This window comes from Coffea arabica, chromosome 2c (assembly GCF_036785885.1).
Source record: "Coffea arabica cultivar ET-39 chromosome 2c, Coffea Arabica ET-39 HiFi, whole genome shotgun sequence".
Taxonomy (NCBI): Eukaryota; Viridiplantae; Streptophyta; class Magnoliopsida; order Gentianales; family Rubiaceae; genus Coffea; species Coffea arabica.
In genome coordinates, this window is record NC_092312.1 from 60,157,216 (window position 1) to 60,164,313 (window position 7,098).

A 7,098-nucleotide genomic window follows, 5' to 3' on the forward strand; every position below is an offset into this window, starting at 1 on the left:
AGAGAGTTTCTTGCCATAAATACCTTAAACCTTATGCAAAGAGGTTACCAGCACCATTATCTTCCCAAATCACTCCACAAAAACCCTTAAACTTCCTTAGAGATCCACTTTTATGGACTAGTTTGCAAAACTAAAGGTTCAAACTCGAGAATCAAGCTTGAAGTTGGAATTGAAGATGAACTTTGCTGTCTTGTTTTTCCTTTCAATATTTTTGGCCAAGCAGGGAAAGAATGAAATTTTGATCAAAATTGGTCTTTAGGAAAGTTAAGAAACCTTGGTCAAAGTCCAACCCCTAATAGTTTCATGACACTTGGCTCTTTTAGGGTTTGATCTCATCTTTTTTGTCTTCCACAGGTTAATCTATCTAGCTAAACTCTAATTATCTCTAGTACCTTGTAAAATAATATCCCTTTATGCAAAACTCCATCTAATCGTCAAAAGTTATCACACTTACCGCACTAGCGGGTCCCACGTCCATAATGCGCTACGAACAACACATGAACTAACTTATACTAGAAATATGATTTAAAAACTTGATTCCCTTATAAAAATATCTAGGAAATTAAAGCAATAATTTAAAGTAAAGAAAAGGCATTCAAAGAAATAAATAAATACAATATAATTTCCCGGGTTCTCATAGTTTTTCAAGTTGATGATTCATGAACTTTTTTTCTTTGTTTTTTTTTTTAAATTTACTTTAGTACAATTTTTTGAGTCCGCGTACAAAACACACTACACCCGAGCAAAGCTATGATGAAAGTGGAGAAACGAGGACTTATCCAAAAGACAACAAGCTCTAACTGAGGCCGGAAGTATGCCAAACTAGTGAACAACCCGTCACAGCCCAACCGGGCAGCAGCAAGGGCATCCGCGGGCAAATTGCCCTCCCTATAGATGAACTGGACAGTTGCCCGCACTTCCCTAAGCAAAAGACGATATCTCTGAATTACCCTGCTTAAAGGTCACTTAGCCAAAACATCGGAAGACACCAATCGGACCAAGCTCCTATTATCCACCTCGACCGTCAACTGTTGCACGCCACGCGCCTGGCAATGTGTTAACCCAACCTGCAGAGAAAGTGCTTCCGCGGTCAACATATCCACCTCTCCAAACTCCTTGTAGAAGGCGAAGACTAAATCGCCTTCCGAATCACGAACCAAGACCCCACTAGCAGCCCCACCCACAGCGACGCAAGCATCCGTGTTGAGCTTCACACAAGGCAGCGTTGATTTGAGCCAACGAACCACTTGAAAACGAACCACTTGAAAACGAACCGAGAGACGTTGACATTGGGCCAGACTAGCCCAACCACAATCCCGGTCCCCGCGTGAACTGACGAAAATCAAGCACCTGCACCATACCTATCTTGCGAACAAATTACTCCACTTGGAATATGACTCGGGAGGTTGAAAACGAGCCCCTATTGAAACGAGCATCATTCCTACCCTTCCAGAGGAACCAGAGGACAAGTAGCGGTAGAATAACCCGAATATGGCCTGGACCAACCCGCAAATGAGAACCAAACCATCTAAGAAGCACTGACGAGATGCTAAGAAAGTGAATACCTGCAATTCCAAATTTCCTGGCAAAAAACCTCCAGACAGCTGCAGCAACTGGTCCAGTAAGAAACACATGATTAAAGGACTCAAACGCCTGCAGGCAGTAACCACAACAGGACACCAGAGCAAGCCCTTTTTGCTGTACAACACAGTCAATCGGAACCCACCTGCACACTAGCTGCCATGAAAAGAATGAAATTTTCCCCGGAATGACTGGGTCCCAAATAAATTTATCCACTAAGGAGATATTCCGTTTTTGGCGCAGAGCCTCCCATGCCGAGGACACCGAGAATTCACTTGATGAACTTAGCCCCCATACCCTCCTATCTTTCCGGAATGGGTCAAAAGGGATTTCCAATATTTCTGTAAGTAGAGACTGCGGTACCCATTCCCGTAAACGAGGAACATTCCATCCATCCAGGGAATAAAACTCACCAACTAACAGATAGGGTGGATCTAGAAGGCCCAAGCGGGACGCCAGCGGTTGGTCGCCACACCAAATATCAAGCCAAAAGTCTAGCATGCCCTCCCCTAAACACCACCTAGTGTTATCCTCAACAAAACCCCTGACCTCGTCCAAGCGCCACCAAGAAAAGGGAGCTCGCTCCACAACCATGCTCGTGGGATGAGCCCACCGAATGTACTTTGTGTGCATAAATTCAGCCGAACAGGAGTTATGCCCCCGCAGCCTCCACCAGAGCTTACATGAAAAGGCTCGCGACATCTTAGCAAACGACCTGATACTTAAGCCCCCTTCCTGTAGAGGAAAGCATAGCTTCTCCCAAGCACACCAGTGAAGCCGCCGTGCATTAACATTTTGATCCCATAAAAAGGAATTGCATATTCTACCTAAAGCCACCAGCACCCCCTTTGGTGGAGAGCGAACCTGTAACAAATACAAAGGGACTGAACTGAGAACATGACGAAAAAGAATTAATTTATTCCCTGCATTGAGCAGTTTAGAGCTCCAGTGGAACAGATGAGCTCGAACTTTTGCCAGAAGGCTATCGAAAATGACGCACCCCAACCTGCCTGTCGCACCATATTTTTTTAATAAGAAAAATAAAAGACGAGTTTAGGAAAAATGGCTTTTGATTTAATTTTTGATTGAAAAAATGAATTTTTTGATTTAAAAAGAAAATGAAAAACGTGGGTCTAAATGGGACTTGAAAATGCGACGATTTGACCCAAAATATAGTTTAAAAAGGGTTTTTTGAATGAAAAATCGGAGTCGCCACTTGGTATAGAGTTAAGGTGTATCAAGTCACCTAAAAATGAATTTTTAAAGAAAAAAGTAGAAAACCCTTTTTAAACGACTCCAAGTTTACGAAAATCAGAGAAAAAGATTCGGAAGTCACATTTGAAAAAAGGGAAGGCAAGGATAAGAATCCAAGGCACCCTTTCAACCTAGCCAAGGCTAGTTGCGCGATTTAGTCAAAAATTTTCTTATTTTACCCTTAAGATTGAACACATTTGGATGTACTATATGAATGCATACCCTAGATCTAGGAAGGTGTCGGGGGGTCGAAATGTATCTTCAAATCTTCTTTGATACCAATCACATTAATTGTGACGCACAATAAAGACTCTTCGGAGAAGTCACGAATAATGCGAAAATATGAGACTCTAAGAAAAGAAAAGGAAAATAAAAATAATTGTATAAATATACGTGACCTAAAGGAATGCATCATATCGGGTACGGGGGACTAATGTTCGTGACTCAATGTTCCCTTTAATAGAGAGAATACGAGCGTGCTAAAGCTAGAGAAGCCAAACTCGTCCATATCCCATATCCAAGGGATTTTTCCTATCTAATCAAGCAAATGATCTAATCTAATTCTAATGCTTAGATGAAATGCAAGTCTAATGTCATGTTTCATACAAAGGGGTAAATAATATACATATAAGGGAAAATATGGGGAATGGGATGTACGTATAAGGAGAGATGTCATGCAAAAGTGATAAAAGACCCTAGAAAGTAAAATATGCATGAGATGAAGTGAGTTTATCAAACAATCATGATCTAACGCTCAAAGGGCTCTTAAGGGTCTAGCATTGGACTAGCCCTTATTTCTACTTTCTCACTAGCATTGGACTAATGAGAAATTGGACAAGGGAAACACAACTAGCGTTGGACTAATGTGGTGACGGGAAAGGAATCACAGCTAGCATTGGATTAGTGTGATAACATGCATTTATTACAGTTTAAGAAATCAGATAAAGCATAATAACGCAAATAAACACATATAGCACATAACACATAAGCATGATGTCTAGATGCAAAACCCTAGGAAAGTGAGTAACACATAACACATAGGCATGCAAAAACACACAAGACAAATAAAGCAAATAAAGGTCTAACTATTATATTCGGGGAACCCTACTACAATCTAAAAGGGGGGAAAGGAATTAAATGATATAATAACCTAACTATTACAATTGTGGCATTTAATTGCCCTCCCAAATAATTACAAATTAAATTAAAATAAATATACAAAATTAAAACAAATAGAGTAACTAAATGAACAAATATAATGAGAATATTCAAAAAGAAAAAGAAGCATGCAATTTCACACATAATTTCACATAAGTGCACATAGGATCAAATAAGTCAAAATAAGGGATAGGGTGTACCTCCATTGAGTTGGGCCTCTAATGAAGTGAAGTCACTTATTTACCCCCCAAAATATAAAGAAAAGGTCAAGGCATTACTTTAATTAACAAATAATCATAAAAGATAAAAATGAATTGTGAAATTGAATCAATTAAATCATATAAACAACCTACATTTAAGAAGTCAAAAGAAGAAAGTATTTGATTGCAAAAATTAACAAAGTTTTGAGGTCAAAAAATAAAGAAAAATAAAGTTTAGGGACCTATTTGCAATTAATTAAGGACTCAATTGAAGGAAGTTACAAGTTGTTAGGACCATAGTATAATTAATGAAAAGTACAGGGACTGATCTGTAAATTTATTTTCTGGTTTCTTAATGGATCAGGCCACTGGACCATTTTCTGACCTCTCCTTTGGGCCAAAACCACTTGGCCCGATAGGAAGACCAAGGGAATGAAGTGGTCAACCCACTCTTTACCAATTAAAACCAAATTAGTCAAAGACCAACCCTAAAGCCTAACCAAAAGAGTTGGACTTTATCCTCCTAAGTCCAAGTCAGAAACCCAAATAAATAAGCTAAACCAACTCCCTTAAACCCAAGTCAAAAAAATAACCTCTCAACCCAAATCACACATTTCACTAAAACCCAACATGATAAAATCAAATAAAATTATTAAACCACAATCATGACCCAAAATCAAGAATTAATCTATCCACAAAGTCACATAAAATATGCAAACAGAGGATTAAACTTAAAAGGACAAAATTAGTTCAATTTTTCCAGATTTTGGGCCACAGAGAAATTGGGCAGAAAATGAAGGGTTCAATTGCAATTTTCAGAATTTATGCTTCAGGCTCCGCAGAAGCTCTCTTCTTCTACGCTAATTTCTGGGTTCTGCAATCAAAAGCCTATTCAGTGTATACATCATGCACAAACCCAAATTAAAGCTTGAGTTTCGGATTAACATAATCCCCTTTGATTATCACAACCCTTTTTTTTTATTAACATAACCAAATCAAGAACATTAAACCATTGAAGATCAAACCACATCAGCTGCCATTTCAGCTTTCTTCGCGGACAAAAACAACATCACAACAATTCAACTCTGACCATTCCCCAAAGAACAAATACAACTCGCATATGCTTTCTTGCACACCAATTCCAGATAAAACTCGAATTCATACAAGGGCAAGGATAAGAAACAGAAGAAAAAGAAACAGAAAAGGTGCAAAAACCAGCATATCGAAATCTCTCAAAATTCTCATTTTTTTGTGCGGACAAACATTGGATTGACCGAATGTTATACAAAAACAGAAATCCATTCGTTCTTCATGCCGAACTCATAGTTGGGCATTTCATCGAACAAGTTGGGGACATTAAAAATTTCACTAATTCCTTACTCAAATGCAGCTATAATTGGCCCAAAATTATTCAGAAATCCAAAGAAACATCAGCCCAAACAAACACAGAAAACATGTGCGATCAAAATTTTACAGAGAATCAAGAGGAAAATTGCAATTTCAAATTCACAAGAGACATGTTTCGGGATTCCAGCGTTTACATTCGACGAAGAAAGAAAAACTGATATTCAAGGGGAAAGAGATGGCTTACCGTGCTTTTGCTCGGTGAAAATCTGCAGGCGGGACGGTGAATTCTGGTGAAGTGTGGTATACGCAGAACATAATCCAACACCAAATTGTCCAATCATGCTCACATCAGCCCCTGCCTGCGACGCCTCCATAAACTCCTTTGTACCAGACCTTGCAATTGTCCCCAAATTGTTCACCAAATCTGCTTTGGTCATGCCAACGCCGTTGTCGATGAGGGAGAGAGTTTTGTTGACCTTATCGGGCACCAGCCGGATGAAGAGCTCCTGTTAGGCATCCAGCTTGCTGTTGTCAGTCAAGCTCTCGAAGCGAATCTTGTCCAAGGCATCGGAGGCATTGCTGATCAACTATCGAAGGAAAATCTCCTTGTTGCCGTAGAAAGTACTGATGATCAAACGCAAAAGCTGGTTGATTTCAGCCGGAAATAAAAAAAAATCTAAATAGAAAAACTGACGAGCGAAGAAGAAGAGCTTCTTGCTCTTTCTTTTCGAATGAACTTTAGGAATCCTCACGAAGTCCCCCTCAATTTTCCCCCTTGTGCTGGTTTTCTTTTCCTCCATCTGCTCAGCCCGTCGCCTGGTTACTCTGTTTTTCCCTCCGCTGCTATTTTCTTTTTCTATTGCCCCCTTCTATTCTAAGCTCCCCTCTTGCCTTGGCTCTTCCTTAGTCTTTTTCTTTTCTTTTTCGACCACCCCCCCCTTGGGCTTGCGGCTGTTTGCCTTTCAAAGGCCCCCAAGATTTCAAACCCCGAAATAGACTTATGTGTCTTGTTCTTGTCCCTTTGATTTTGATTTTTTTTAAATTTTTTTAATGAATTAAATAATAATAAAGCAATTCTCTTAACAAACAATAAAAATAAGATAAAATAAACAAAAAAACAAAAAATAAATAAAACAAAAATAAACAAAAATCACCTAAATAAATAAATAAATAAAAGCTAAAATTTTGGTGTCTACAGTTTGCCCCTCTTTGTCTGAGTTTCGAAGAAATTCGAGACAAAGACGTAGATACCAAATACTTATCTGTGTCTATTTTGCTGCAAACCATTCGAATGACCTAGGATTGACCTCTTTATCAAAAAATTTTAAAATGGACTGACTCGTGTTTAGGGGCAATAAAGATAAAAGCGCTAGTGGGACTGACCCATGTTTAGCAAAAATGAAAATGAAATACTCACTAGTGGGACTGACCCATGTTTAGTGGCAATGAAAATGAAAGCGCGCTAGTGGGACTGACCCATGTTTAGCGACAATGAAAATGAAATGCTCACTAGTGGGACTGACCCATGTTTAGTGGCAATGAAAATGAAATGCATGCT

At 39.1% G+C, this 7,098-nt stretch overlaps 1 long non-coding RNA gene across 1 annotated transcript; it reads right to left on the reverse strand.

Moving 5' to 3' along the window:
* Positions 1-604: 604 nt before the first annotated feature.
* On the reverse strand, positions 605-6,478 carry LOC113727394 (uncharacterized). The gene is made up of 2 exons (XR_011839502.1): positions 5,785-6,478; positions 605-2,445 (listed from the first exon to the last, which is right to left on the reverse strand). It is a non-coding gene; the product is annotated as an uncharacterized lncRNA (long non-coding RNA).
* Between the last annotated feature and the right edge of the window lie 620 nt (positions 6,479-7,098).